The sequence below is a fragment of the Lissotriton helveticus genome, chromosome 5_1, assembly GCF_964261635.1.
Source record: "Lissotriton helveticus chromosome 5_1, aLisHel1.1, whole genome shotgun sequence".
Lineage (NCBI taxonomy): Eukaryota > Metazoa > Chordata > Amphibia > Caudata > Salamandridae > Lissotriton > Lissotriton helveticus.
In genome coordinates, this window is record NC_136065.1 from 653,822,078 (window position 1) to 653,838,146 (window position 16,069).

The following is a 16,069-nucleotide window of genomic DNA, read 5'->3' on the forward strand; positions in this document are numbered from 1 at the left end:
ACCCACACACCCACTCACAGGCCCACTCAGAGACTCACACGCCTAGTCACAGACCCACCTAGACACTCAACCACCCACTCATAAACCCACTCAGACACTCATAAGCCCAGTCACAGACCCACTCAGACAGTCACTGATCTACTCTCAGATCTACTCAGACAATCACACACCCACTCACAGACCCTCTCAGATACTAACGCATCCACACACAGGCGCACTCAGAGACCCACACACTCACAGACCCATCCATGACGTATTCATGAATATCGCTGAAAAAACTGAAAATAAAATACATTCAGATACTTACTCAGACACTAATGTTCTCACTCAGAGATACACTCACAGTCTTACATCCACTCAGACACCCACTCAGAGACACATACACTCACTTACAGACCCACTCAGAGACTTACACACCCACTCACCAGTCTACTCAGACACTTACACACCCACTCAGAGATCCACTCAGACACTCATGCACACACTCACACACCCACTCAGTTATGGATCTACTCTCAGGCCTACTCAGACGCTCCCACTCACAGACCCTCTCAGACACTCACCCAGCCACTCACAGGCTGACTCAGAGACTCACACACATACTCACAGACCCACTCATGATGTGTTCACAAACATCACCAAACTTTCAAAAATAAAATACATTCAGATACTCACTCAGACACTAATGTACTCACTCAGAGACACACTCCCACTCTTACACCCACTCGGAGACTCACGCACCCACTTACAGACCCACTCAGAGACTCACGTACCCACTCAGATGCTCACATACCCACTTACTTACCCTCTCAGACACTCTTGCACATACTCACAGACCCACACAGACTGTTTTTGAGGTATTTTGCAAAAATAAACGTATTCAGTGAAGAGAAACAGATACACAGAATTGATGTAAAAAATAGAGAGGGAGGGAAATAATAATACTTTCCATTTATTCTGTGTATCTGTTTCTCTTCTGACTTTCCTTGGCAAATTAATCATCCTTTTCTTCTCTGTTCACTTTCCCTGGTGAAACAAAAATGTTTACTCTTCCTTTCACTGGTTTAAAAATGTGTATGATTTATTACAAAACCATTTATGCTGTTCACGAATAACAGCATCTTTAGATAGGATTTAGGATTCATCACTTGGCCCTGATGAAGCAACGTGTAGTCATGAAACAAGTGTTGGCATTAAACTTTAAATAACCTATGTTTTGAAAATAAACGTATTTTCCTAATATGTTTGCAAAAGTCCTAAAAAAAGCCTGTATTTGTTTATGATACACACAGACAGGAGGATTTAGTCCTGTGATTTTGTTTAAGATCTAGTGTCAGAACCATTAGAGAGCCTCTGTTACCCTTCCCTCTCACTCTGAAGCATACTCACAGACACACTCAGGCACTCATTCATCCACTCACAGATTCACTTAGACACTCATGTTCCTACTCAGAAACCCACTCAGACACTAAAGTTCTCACTCACAGCCCTACTCATTCAGTCATGCACCCACTCACCGACAAACTCAGGCCTTCATGCATCCACTCACAGACCCTCTCAAACACTCACACACCTACTCAAAATCATATTCAGACACTCACACACCCAGACACAGAGCTACTCACACTCTGACACCCACTCAAAGACCCATTCAGATACTCACACCCACTCACAGACTCACTCACACTTTCACACAACTACTCACAGAACCACTCAGTCACTTACATGCCCATTCACAGACCCAGACACTCACACATCCCTTCACATACTCACACATCTACTCATACACTCACACACCCTCTCACAGACCCACTCAGATACTTATGCACCCACTCACAGACCCGCAAAACACTCATACACCCACTGATTGACCCACACAGACACTCACACACCCACTAACACACTTACACTGCTACTCATACACCCACTCTCAAAGGTTACAGGTTACAGTTAGGAAATAATATTAAAAAAGTAGAAATTCACTGAAAAAAAACAAAGGTTTTAGAGCCGTTATAGGTAGGAATTTTGTGCAAACCTTAGAAATTCACTGAAAAAACAAAGGTTACAGGGACATTACAGTTAGGAAACAGCATTCAAAAACTGTAGAAATTAATTAAAAAACCAAAGGTTACAGGGACGTTATAGTTAGGAAGTGGAATTAATAAAACCTTTGAAATTCACTGAAAAAAACCAAAGGTTAGAGAAACGTATAGTTAGGTTCAGATTTTACTCGTAGAAAACCAATTAAATTCAGCAGTTATAGTTACCTGAGCTAACTATAACGTATGCACTCGCGATGCACTGCTTATGACATCACATATGACATCACTTGTGACATGGTCAGTGACTTCACGGATGACATCTCAAATGGAATCATTGATGACATCACTGATTACATTATCCACAGAACCACTCACACATCTACTCACACACCCACTCAAATCTCCACTCACACATCCTTACAAACACCCACACATTCACTAACTGACCCATGAAATGAAATGAAAAATACATTTATTAAGCGAATGGCTACCCTAGGGCATCCCAGCGCTGATAGCAGCAAGCAGCAGAGGACTGACCAACTAGGGAAATAGCCATGTTTTTAGCAACCTACGAAAGGCAAGGTGACCGGATTCCTTCCACATTTGGAGAGGGAGGGTGTTCCAGAACGTAGGGGCATTGTAGGAAAACAGACGACCCCGCTTCCTGCTTTCATAATCCTAGGAATTGCTGCAAGATGTAAATCGTCTGAGCGAAGGGGTCTGTTAGCACGGTAGGGCCGGACAATCGAATGATTAATAAGAGGGCCCTTTCCTGTTAAGAATTTGTTACTATGCACAGAGCCTTGAAATACATTCTCTCTATGATAGGTAGCTAGTGGAGAAATTTCAAGGCAGGTTTTGCCGATTGGCGTTTTGGGATATCCAAAAGGATTCTGGCTGCCCAGTTTTGTATTGTCTGGAGTTTTGCACATGTGGTGCAAGGGGCGCCAAGATAAAGGGCATTCCCATAGTCCAGACGGGATAAATAAGTGCCTTCCTTGCCTGGAAAGGATGAGAGGGAGAACTTTGCGGAGCATCTTTAAGATGCCATATCATGAAGCTGCCACATTGTGTGCCTGGACTTTGAAAGTCAGCTCATGATCCAACCAGACACTCAAGCTTTTTATTTGGGTTTTGGGGACCGGGACCGGGCCCAGGTCGACCGGCCACATTACGTTGGAGTCAAATAAGGATTGATTCCCCAGAATCATCACCTCTGTTTTGTCCCCATTCAGTTTTAAAAAAGAGCTATTCATCCATTTAGCCACCTCTTTCAGGCAGGAAGAAAGGCTGGTGGAGGAGTATTTTCTGCTTGATTGAGTCCCACCACCAATTGTGTATTGTATGCGTATGTCACAATGTGAACCCCAAAAGGCAGTACGATCTTCACTAGGGAGCTCAGATAAAAAAGGTGGGACTCAGTGATGATCCCTGAGGCACTCCACTGCGGCAAGGCATCTGTTTTGAGGACACTTCAGCATCGAAAACCTGGAAGAATCTATTGTCCAGGAAGGACTACAGCCATGTTAGCGTGACCCTAGTCACCCCCAATCTTACAAGTCTGTGGGCCAGGATTTTGTGGTTTACCGTATCAAAGGGGGGACTAAGGTCTAAGAGGATGATGACAGTAGTGCCTCCTGCGTCTAAGACTCTTCTAGACTCTTCATCTACAGATAGTAGCGCTGTTTCGGTTCCTTAGAGAGCTGGTCTGTGACAGGTGGAGGAGATTGTGGGTTTCTAAGAAAGTAGACAGCACTGAGTTGACATATTTTTCAGCTATTTTACTGATTCCTGGGAGGAGTGAAATAGGACAATAATTGCCCAGGGAGTCAGGATCGAGGTTAGTTTTTTTTTAAAGTAACTTCACAACCGCTTTCTTCCGAAAAGGGGGGACCACTTCAGTGGTAAGGGAGGCATTGATCAGGTCCAGTATAGTTGGGGAGATGGTTGTGGCAACTTGTTTCAGGATGTGAAGTGGTGCTGGGTCAGTGGGCGAGCCACTCTTTACCTTTGAGGAGATGCTTTCAAACGCCATAGAGCCACTCACACACTAACTCACCCATATAGCCACTCACACTGCCACTCCCTTCCCATACACCTACTCAGACAGCCACTCACTGGCCCATGGTTGGTCACTCACGAAACCACTCATTCCCCCATACAGATACTTACACACCCACTTATTCATCTGTACAACCACTCCCACACCCAATCATCCATCCATACAGCCTCTCAACAGAGCCATCCACTTACCCATACAACCACTCAAACACCCACTCACACACCCATATAAGCACTCACACATGTACTCACTCAGCTGTACAACCACTCATATAGATACTCACTTTCCAATACAGCCACTCTCACAACCAATCAGTTAATCAAAAAACACTTAAATAGCCACTCAGTCACCCATACAGCCACTTACACACACACACAGTCACTCACCCATACAGCCACCCACAAAGCCACTTAGTCACTGATACAGCCACTCACTCACCCATACAGCTACTCATATACCCACTCACTCACCAATATAGACACTCACATACCCATTCACTCATTCATAAATCCACTCATACATCCACTCACTCACCCATACAGCCACTCACTCACCCATACAGCTACTCACACACCCACTCACTCACCAATACAGCCAGTCACAAAGCCACTCCCATGCCGTTTCCCACACACCCGCTTATTCACCCATACAGCCCCTCACACATCAACTCACACGCCTATACAGCCACTCAGCATCCATTCACACACAGATATGCACAGTCATGCAGCCACTCACATAATATATGTTAGAAATAGTATCACTCAATAGTAGTACACATTTAAGTTTTGTAATACCTTAGTATATGTTTAACACTCATAAACATTTAGAAAACACTCACAATCACTGGAAGATGTCATCAGTGATGTCATCAGTGAAGTCATTTGAGATGTCATCAGGGATGTTATCAGTGATGTCACTGACCATGTGATGAGTGGTATAATATGTGAAGTCATATGCAGTGTATTGCTGGAGTATAAGTTTCAATTAGCTCAGGTAACTATAACTGCTGAATTTCTATGGTTTTGTATCAATGAAATCTGAGCCTAACTATAACGTCCCTGTAACCTTTGTGTTTTTCAGTGAATTTCTAAAGTTTTGTAAATTCTATTTCCAACTATAACAACCCTGTGACTTTTGTTTTTTTCAGTGAATTTCTAAGGGTTTTCAATGTCCTAACTATAACATCCGTGTAACCTTTGTTTCTTTTTGTGAATTTAGTTTTTTTTTCAATTTTATTTCCTAACTGTAACCTGTAAACTTTGGGAGTAAGTCTGTGAGTGGCTGTACAGGTCAATGAGTGGGTTTGTGACTGGCTGTATGGGTGTGTGAGTGGGCGTGTGAGTCGCTGTATGCATCTGTAAGGGGGTGTGGGAGTGTATGAGTGGGTCTATGAGTGGGTGCATCAGTGTCTGAGTGGGTCAGTGCATGGGTGTGAGAGCGTCTGAGTGGGTCTGTGAGTGGGTGTGAGAGTGTCTGTGTATGTTTGCAAGTGCCTCCATGAGTGTGTGAGTCAGTCTGTGAGTGAGTGCATAAGTGTCTGAAGGAGTCTGTGAGTGGGTGCATGAGTCTATGAGTGGGTCTGCGAGTGGGAACATGAGTCTCTCAGTGAGTGTGTGAGTGAGTGGGTGTCTAACTCTGAGTGGGTATGTGAGTCAGTGTGTGAGCCTGAGTGGGTTGTGAGTGGGTGCATGAGTCTCTGAATGGATATGTGACTGGGTGTGTGAGTGTCCCACCTTTGCCTTTAAGTAACTGTGCAGTGCAGGGCCCTTACAAGTGTGGCACACAGGCCACCCAGTCATATCAGCCACTCTCTTCTGATAGGCCTGCTAAACTAAAATTTATTCATAATGGTATCAGTTCATTGGCTGCATCTGCTTGACGTCCTGTGAGCTTTACAAACTGCTGATGAAAACAGGTGATGTCATAAACAGCACTTGTAGAACTGATGATATTAGGAAAGAGTGTCTCAGGCAACACTTTCTACAGATAACACCCAGGACTGTGGTTGATCATTCGCAAGCAATACAGGAGTTGGTGATGAAGGCATGGTCTGCACGGAACACTGAAACAGAAAGAGAGCCGTACTACGGTACTCAGATTTGCTAAAGATATGTGATCAGTTCCAGCGACTGGATGTGCATTAAGAGGGTTGACTCACACTGCCTGTTTTACATTGTGTAGTAGCTGGTGATTTATTTCTATTGGATTTGAAAGTACTTTCGGCCGTTCATCTTGCATTTGCTTTGTTTGGTAAAACTTTATTAGTGCTGATTACAGGTACAATATTCATCTTTCATCATACACCTACAAAGTGTGGTAGGCAAAGGCAGACATACTGTGAGAAGGAAGCTAGGGATGTGAGTTAGGGATGCACAGAGTGGGGACACTGAGAGTGAAAGAAAAGGGTAGAATTATAGAAGAGCAGGAGACAGAAATACAGGTTACTGGTGGGAATGAAAGAAGGCTGTCAGGAGAAATGCTGGGAATAGGAAGAGTGGACATTACCAGATGACATAAGGAGAGTGAGTAAGCTTGAGAGTGAGAGAGGAGAGGAGGAGGGAGACCAGGAGAACGATAGAGTAAGAGGGACAGCGGAGGAAAGTGAAAGTGCTGCCTTTCGATATTGTTGCTAAGGTAATCACCTCTGATAGATTAAAAAACTAAAGGAAGAGGACACACAGACCCCTCTCCTGAGGCTCTTAAAAGCCCAGAGGACCACCACCTCCCCGGGGCTTTACTGATATTAAGGAAGAGGGCAGCGGAGAACCCCCTCCATTAGATTCTAAGAGCCCTGGTGACCGCCACTTCCCCGGGGCTTCATTTAGAAGAAAGAAGGGACCCCCTTCCTAGGGCTTACATATGCCCTGGAGATCACAACCTCACAAGGGGCTAAATTAAAAATTATGCGGGTCATGCGGACCACTGGAGCCCCAGGGAACACCACCTTGCTAGAGCCAAATATATTCTTTAAAGTGGGAGAGGGGGCCACGTGGCCTCCTCCCTGCCCACATACGGGCCCAGGAACCCTCACCCCCGGGGCTAGGCCACTAGTACCTGGGTGCCGTGGCCATACCCAGGGCACCCACTGTGTATCATTGGGGACTGCAGGGGAAGCCTCAAAGCCCCCGCGGTCCCACCCAGCTCCCTGCCTTCTGTGAGAGCCGGAATTGCTCCAGCACAGAGGCAACAGCTATAAATACAGCTTCCCGGATGCTGGAGCAATCGTTTCATCTGTTTCCCTGCCCGCATTAAAGCGGGAAGGGAAACAGATAAAAACTCTGCTCCCAGCTGGCAGGAGCAGTTTCAGAGCTCCTGCTTTCTGGGAGCAGAGTTAGTGTTCGCTTGGCAGGAGCTGTCACAGCTTCTATCAAGCAAATGAAAACTGCTATGTTCCGGGGTGGTCACCCTGGGACATAGGGAGCCGGCCCTAGTGGCTGACAGTCCCCAGGGTCTTTAATGGCTCTAGAACGGGGGACACACGCCCCCCTCTTTTAATTGACACAGGGCCGACCTCAGAGAGGTGGTGGTTCCTGGGCCGTACATGGCCTGGGATGGGGGCCACATGGCCCTCCTCCCAGTTTTAAATATGCTTTTGCCCCGGGGAGGTGGGTATGTTCCCCCAGGTATCTGTGCCAACCTAGCCCTAGGGAGTTGGTGGTCCCCAGAGCATTATAAAGAGCTTGGAGGGAAGTCCGTGCGCCCCATCCACTTTTTTTATAAACCCGCCGAGAAGTGGTGGTCCTCGGGCTCAATGAGCCTAATGGAGGGGTCCATACGGCCTCCCTTCCATATAGAAGGGTCACTGGGGCTAATAAGAACCCTAGAATGGGGGCCCTGTGTGCCCCTCCCTTATTTTTGAAATACAAGCATGCTCCGGGGACCTGGTCCAACCGGGGTCTAAAGTGAAAACAAGCGTGGGAGACCGCACAAGTCTATTTTTTTCAATTTTGCCACAAATTTGCAGATCCGCCCACAATTTTAACCCCCGGCAAGGTCCCTGTGGGACCCCACCACTAGACTTAGAGGGTGAGCGACCTTGAACCCTTTTCTTTATTTTTTGGGGTTTTTAAAACTCAGCTGAGTCTGAGTCCCAAAATGGCTGCCAACCCTTCCTGGTTGAAGGGTTGGCAGCCAATCAGATCTCAGCACGGGGACTGTCAGATCCACGGAGGATCTGTGTCCTAGATATACAAATTTGTTTTTTGGTTGATATCTCTAAAACTGCTGAACAGATTTACAACAAATCACAAACAGCACGCTTTCTGCACCAAGAGCTACCTGTTTGCCAAATTTGGTGTAATTCCGTTCAGCGGTTCAGGCTGCAGTCATGTTCAAATTTTCTATGGGAATTAAAATGGGGAATTAATATGGGGAAGACACAATTTGGGACACTCCCTTTCCTCAACCCTCGCTTGATGGATCAACCTGAAACTTTCTAGACAGCAGTTGAAGTGAGTCCATTTTTGTGGGAAGATGTCATGAAGATTCATCAACTGGCGCCAAAGATATAGGCAAGTCAACAAACAATTTTGCTATGGAAACTAGGTCCTAACTAAATAAACATAATATGCGTGTGTGTGTGTGTGTGTGTGTGTGTGTGTGCGCGCGCGCGCGGGAGTGGGTGTGTGTGTGCATGTGTGTATATATATATATTTTTTTATTTTTTTGCTTGAAAAAAGACAGTATGAAACACAAATTGTATACCACGTTACAAGATGGCCACCGATTGTTTAGCCTATGGTTGCAGATTGTTAGTGCATTATTTGTGTCAAGTAAAAGTCATGTGACACATGGTCGTGTCAAATACTGCCTTAAACTGCACAGGGTAACTGACATTGAAAAAGCTAAGGCGAAACGCGTCTGTCACGGGGGTTCTGCACTAATAAAGTACTGGTTACTTTAATTATTTTGCCCCCGTGTGAGCTTTTCACACGGTTTCTGAAGATTTCATGATACCTGTTGACGTGTATATATATATATATATATATATATATATATATATATATATATATATATATATATATATATATATATATATATATATATATATATATATGTATATTTCTTACTCGTAATTCCCCAGTCAACTCCACAATCGGTTTCCAAGGAAAAACGGCACACCTGGTAGGTCCAAGCACAATTAACTTTTAATGGGCACTCTCTAAACAAAGACGACGCGTTTCGGCGTGAAGCCTTTATCAAGTGGCCACCATTTTGACACAGTGTATATTTAAGTCCTTCTTCTATGTAATAGACATAGAGAAAATACGATCGTTTTCCCCATATGGATCCAAACATGCATATTACAATTCCAATTCATTGCATGATATCACTTTAAACAAAATACGGAAAATGTCATTCAATTCATCACACTGTTGAAGACAATTCATTTGATTAGTGCGCATTATATAAAGTTTTCCAATACATGTCAATCAAAGCTTAGACTTCTGGGCAATGTAATGTTCGTGGAAAAAAACTTTCTCCGGCAAGTTTTTTTAAAATGAAATAATTCGGCACAATATCCATACAGTGAAAATAACCCCAATTAATATTTTGTTTCGATATGATACATCGCATTATTAACGTAATGGGAGGATCATACTGTACATAATATCGTGCACCAAACAATAGGGAGTTATTAATACATACTCACAATTAAAGTAATCATAATGAGATCCTGACTTATGCAAGACATCGCCGAATGATATTTTCATAAACAATAATAAAGATGAGAGTAAAGCAGAATTCCGCTATTCGGTTGCCACGTTAATGATTTACATATAATATCAGGAGCTCCTTTGCCCACCTAATTAAGAACATATGCTTGGGCTTCTTGTTAGGTGGCCCTTTGTTACACGAGTGCGTGCAGTATCGTGATATGTGAGCGGGTGAGAGGAATAAAGTGTGAAGGTGCCTGTTTATTTCTTCAAATGAAGAAAATGTGCAAAAACAATAATAGAAAACAAAAGGAATAGATAAGTGTATCCCCTGTCCAGGGGTACACCGGGTATATAGTCGAGTAATGAATCAGGATATTTATATAGGACAAGCCTGCCCTTCTCTGTCTACACAATTGTGATAGTACGACATATCCATGTGCGGAATACATATCCTGCATACTCCTTGCAAATCATTTCCCCAGTGTATTATTAAAAGGTATGTGGTTAAAAACTTATTCCAGCACATTAGCTTGAATCCTCACATCTCATACTTCCAGGTAGTCATACTGGATTGTCCCTTCTTCATGTACCAATATGCGAGGACAATTCCTCCCCACAATTTCGGCCCCTCGGGATTTTACTGTCTATGTCTATGATATGTTTAGATTTGAGAACTCTTAGACGTGTCTCACGATCACCACCCCGTATGTGTTTGGGGACCCTGTCAATTCCACAAAACATTAGGCTCGAATTATTGCTGTTATGTTTTTCGGCATAGTGTCGAGCCTTAGGATAGTTGTAATCCTTATTTGTAATGGCACGGAGATGTTGTAAAATTTGTACCTTCAGCTGATGTTTTGAGCTGCCTACATATTGGAGGCCACAAGGACACTCCAATAGGTAGACGGCAAATTCACTATTGCAGTTGATCAGTTGCTTGATCAATTTTCTCTGTCCCGTCCCTACTGTATATTCCTTACAGTTCTTCCCATTTCGATCAGCTTTGCAGCTCCCACAGGTTGTGAAACCAGTGGGTTTAAACCAATTTGTTTTGACTGTTTCTTGAGGGTAACTGTGTACTAGTTTGTCCTTTAGGGACCTTGCTCTGCGATATGTAATCTGGGGTTTAACTCCCACATGTGCCCCAATAATTGGGTCTGTTAACAACAGATTCCAATGCAATCTCATTATTTTCTCGAGTGTTTGTGACCCCCTACTGAAATTGATAATCATGCGTGGGATGTGTGGTATGTTCATAGTGGACAGTTGCCCTTTTTTCAGATGCACTTGTAGATATCTTAAACAGAGCTTCCTCATGTGTAATTGTCCCTACTTTTTGTTGGGCCCTAGTTAGTATTTTAGATGGATAGCCTCGTTGTTGGAAGCGTCCAATCATGGTTTCCTTTTCCCTCTCATAGTCTGTGTCCGTGCTGCAATTACGGCGAGCTCTCAAGAGCTCACCGTACGGCATACTGTTCTTCAGGGGTACTGGATGTTGACTCGCTGAATGTAATAATGCATTACCCGCTGTGGATTTACGGAACAGGCGTGTTGTGATGGTATTCTGTTTAATTTCAACAGCTATGTCTAGGAACTCACAGTAGGTCACACTCATAGTGTAAGTGAATTTTCAATTCAAATTGTTGGTTCCTAGATGCTCAATGTACTCCTTCGCTAATGCTTTTGGGCCATTCCAGATTAGGAACAAATCGTCAATGTATCTGACCCACATGACAATGTGGTCAGTATACATTTCCGATTCGTTGGACCACACTTGTTGTTCCTCCCACCAGCCTAGGAACAAGTTCGCTAGGCTGGGGGCAAAACAAGTTCCCATCGCGGTCCCGGACCGCTGGCGGTACACTGATTTTTCATAGAGAAAAATGTTCTCTTTGAAACAAAATAGCATTATAGCCTCTAACATTCTGTTGTGAAGCAGCAGCCAAGGGATCTATGGACATCTGCATCCCGGGGCCCATCCAGGGCTATGAAATGGCAGAACACGCACCCATACAGGGAAGAGACACGAACTACAAGTCCCACAAGGCAGTGCGTTCCAACTCACACGAGTTCGCTCATCTGAGAGCGGTTAAATAGTGGGAGTGTCAAAGCGTCTAACTCAAGTCGAGCCGCTGAAGACGAGCGTAGGCTCAGAAACGCGTCAGGCTTTTAATCGAGACATGAGAAGCTGCAGACTGGGGTGCGGAGATGTCTTTACCCGTTTGAAGCAAGGGCTGCTGGATGAGTGCATCCTTAACCTGTGGGTAACTTGGAGCTTTCATTTGCACGCGGCAGCCCAGCCGCGAAGGGGGCACCCCCCGTGGAAGATCCATGGGGGTCACGGGTCGGAAGTCGCCGAACCTGTTGTGAAGCAGCAGCCAAGGGATCTATGGACATCTGCATCCCGGGGCCCATCCAGGGCTATGAAATGGCAGAACACGCACCCATACAGGGAAGAGACACGAACTACAAGTCCCACAAGGCAGTGCGTTCCAACTCACACGAGTTCGCTCATCTGAGAGCGGTTAAATAGTGGGAGTGTCAAAGCGTCTAACTCAAGCCGAGCCTCTGAAGACGAGCGTATGCTCAGAAACGCGTCAGGCTTTTAATCGAGACATGAGAAGCCGCAGACTGGGGTGCGGAGATGTCTTTACCCGTTTGAAGCAAGGGCTGCTGGATGAGTGCATCCTTAACCTGTGGGTAACTTGGAGCTTTTATATATATATATATATATTCACTGAAAAAACCATAGGTTATAGACCATATATAGTTAGGAATTAGCATTTACAAAACCTTGAAAATTCACTGAAAAAACCATAGGTTATAGACCATATATAGTTAGGAATTAGCATTTACTAAACCTTATTTTACTCACACAAAACCATTGAAATTCCATATATAGTTAGTTGCACTAACTATATATCGCGCACCCGCAATCCACTGCTGATGATGTCACATATTACATCATTCATGACATGGTCAGTGACATCACTGATGACATCACTGATGACATCTCAAATGACATCACTGATGACATCACTGATAACAACATCCAGTGATTTTTTGTTTCTATAAAGTTTAAATATGTCTTACATATTGAAGAATGAGTGGATGTGTAAGTGTCTGGACGAAGGATTTAGTAGGTGCATGACTGACTGTATGAGTGAGTGATTAAATGTGTCTCACTGACTGCATGGGTTAGTGACTAAACTGTCTTAATTTGTGCATCATTATGTCTGTTGTTCTGTAAACTGCTGCATGTGTTGATCAGTAGCTATATGAGTAACTATATGGGTTATTGATTGATTGCCCAAGTATTTGTATGGGAGACTGAGTGTGTGTGTGGCTAGCTGGGAGGTGTGTGACTCTGTGCAGATCAATCTGTACTTGTATCAATGATTGTATAAGAAGGTAAGTATGTGTTAGTATATGTTTGAAAATGTAAGGTGCTCTATGTTTAACTGTATAGACAAGAAAATGGAAGTGTCATTGATTCTTTACAGGACTGACTAGGTGTGTGAGTAACTCCATGGATGCGTGGCAGACTGTGAGTGTCTGTATAGGTGTATGAGTGCATATGATAGTGTTGTAAAGATGAGTGATTGTATGTATGAATGATTGTATGGGTGAATGAGTGAAGGTGTGTGTAGACGTAGCAATCAGTGAGTGCGTATGTAGTAACTAGTATTGGTGTGTCAATGGTTTCAAAAATTATACTCTCTTTTTAACACTGGGTGAAACAGAGGTTATATTAAAATGTGAGGAGATGCATTGTATTGTCACATGAATGATATCATCAGTGATGTGGTCATTGATGTCAAATGAGATGTCATCAGTGATGTCATCAGTGATGTCATTTGAGATGTCATCAGTGATGTCATCAGTGATGTCACTGACCATGTCATGAATGATGTAATATGTGACATCATCAGCAGTGGATTGCGGGTGCGCGATATATAGTTAGTGCAACTAACTATATATGGAATTTCAATGGTTTTGTGTGAGTAAAATAAGGTTTAGTAAATGCTAATTCCTAACTATATATGGTCTATAACCTATGGTTTTTTCAGTGAATTTTCAAGGTTTTGTAAATGCTAATTCCTAACTATATATGGTCTATAACCTATGGTTTTTTCAGTGAATTTCATTGGTTTTTTAACAGCTAATATCTGTAGCTGTAAAATTTATTCTTCTTTAAATCCAAAAATATATTTTATATGTTTATGAATAATTATTTTTTTAAATATTTTTTTTTCTTCGTTCCCGCTTCGCGAATCGGGAACCTTACAGTAAAAAAATGTTCAGAAAAATAAAAAAAAAAGTTCTTTTCAGAACTACCTCCCCGTTATTAAAAAATTGGTACAATATTTGGAACTGTGCCAACCTCTATTTCTCTTAGTTCGCTTCCTAGTTCGCTCGCTGGTACGCGAACTGGAAGCGAACCAAAAACAGTAAGTATAAGGGAAGGAAACACACACTTATGTTAAAAGAAAGACAGCTATAGGGGAGTAAACTAGAGATACTATTACCCATAATCCACTACTGATGATGTCACATATTACATCATTCATGACATGCTCAGTGACATCATCAGCAGAGGATTGCGGGTTTTTTGGTAACATGCCTTATCGACGGTTTAATAACGCTGCCTTTTGCTTTATATAAGTTTTCAAATTGTATGAAATATATACCAATAGGTCTTTATGAACCTTTAGGTAGTGCTTTTGTTCATGAGGTCTGGTCGCTTCCATACACATACAGATGTTTCAAAGATGATCAAGAAGTTTATCTGAATGGAGAGGAATGCACTGAGACGCCAGATCATTCACTAATGTGTAGGCACATACAGTTACACGATTCATGCAACAAACACCGACCAAATATGGCTTGCGTGATGCAAGGCACGCCAGTTCCTGCTATCATCCCCACGTTCAAGTTGTTGGAAAATGGTAGTTATTTGATGCTCAATAATGAAGATTGTTCTGAGTTAATTAAAAGTATTCCTTTTATCGTAACAGTAAGTGAACGGGTTATTTGCTGCAGAAATGTTCTATTTCCTCCCACACATGAACATAGGGAGTTTTCAATCTGGCCACAAATACCAACCTTGGGACACGTTTCAACGGCATGACAAGAATAAGAGCTCTTTTGTCTCAGAGAGAGGTGGCCTTGAGTTCGGCCCGTGAAACTTTCGTACTTCACATAGCGAACACCCGTACACAGGTTTGCCTTTCAATTTCAGCAACATGTTTCCGACTATCTTTAACGCATCCTCCACAAAATCCCTGGCACACTTTTTTAAAGTTGTTACCAGTGGTCTCGTGACTTCATTTGAGAAAATCTTTGGAGTCATCCCTGCTCCCTTTCATTCCATTTTCTCCACTCTGGTTCGTGGATTGCATTTTTACTTGCATTACCAGCGGACGCTCTTGTGCTTTTTTACATTTTTAAATATGGATGTCCCTCCTATGCAACCTCCGACCCTGCAGCTGCTGACACTGTTCCGCAATCGCATGCTAGAATATTATGGCACAATGCCGTTGGCGATATTAAGCACGGCATATGGATTATCTTTTCGGTTCTCCTACTTCACCTGTGTCCAGCCTGTATTTCACTGCCTGACCTGTGATTTCGATTGGGCCATTGATTTGTGTCTCTGCAGACCGGTTTCTCCTGACGTCGACTTTAATCAGCTGATGACTCCTATCATTACTCACGAGTTGATTTGTCCTGGCGAAAGGATTATGGCTGTGGCATTGATGCATGGACTACTTGGTCCCTGGAATTTACTGGCGGCAGCACAGTCTTTCTTGGAACACAGCTTTCTTGAAAACCCACCGAGCTGTCCTCTGATGGTGATAGAGGATCCGGTGCTGGGAGAGCACGTATGTTCTTTTCCGCTTTTAAATTGGATGGCTGAACTGTTTTCGGATGAAGACGGTGACTTCCTGTTGGAGGCTGTTGCAGCTTATTTTGCATACACAGTTATGTCATAGACCTTTTTCATGTTTCATATGCTGAGTACTAGCATTTCATTGACAATTCATTGACTTAATTGTCAAGTTTTTATTATTTACCTTGCCTATTGGCTTAAGACTCGATAAAGTACTTGGCTGTTTTATTTTTCTTTAGCATTGAATTTTCCTAGTTTTTAATGCTTTACCTTGCGGACCGTCCACATATAAACTTGCAATCTGCTCTCATGAGATGGCACTTCTATTATCTTATTCAGTTCGTTTCCGGATCATGAGGAGGTGTCATCTAGGTCCTGGATATCTTTACACCGTGTTAAGTTAGCATGGGCT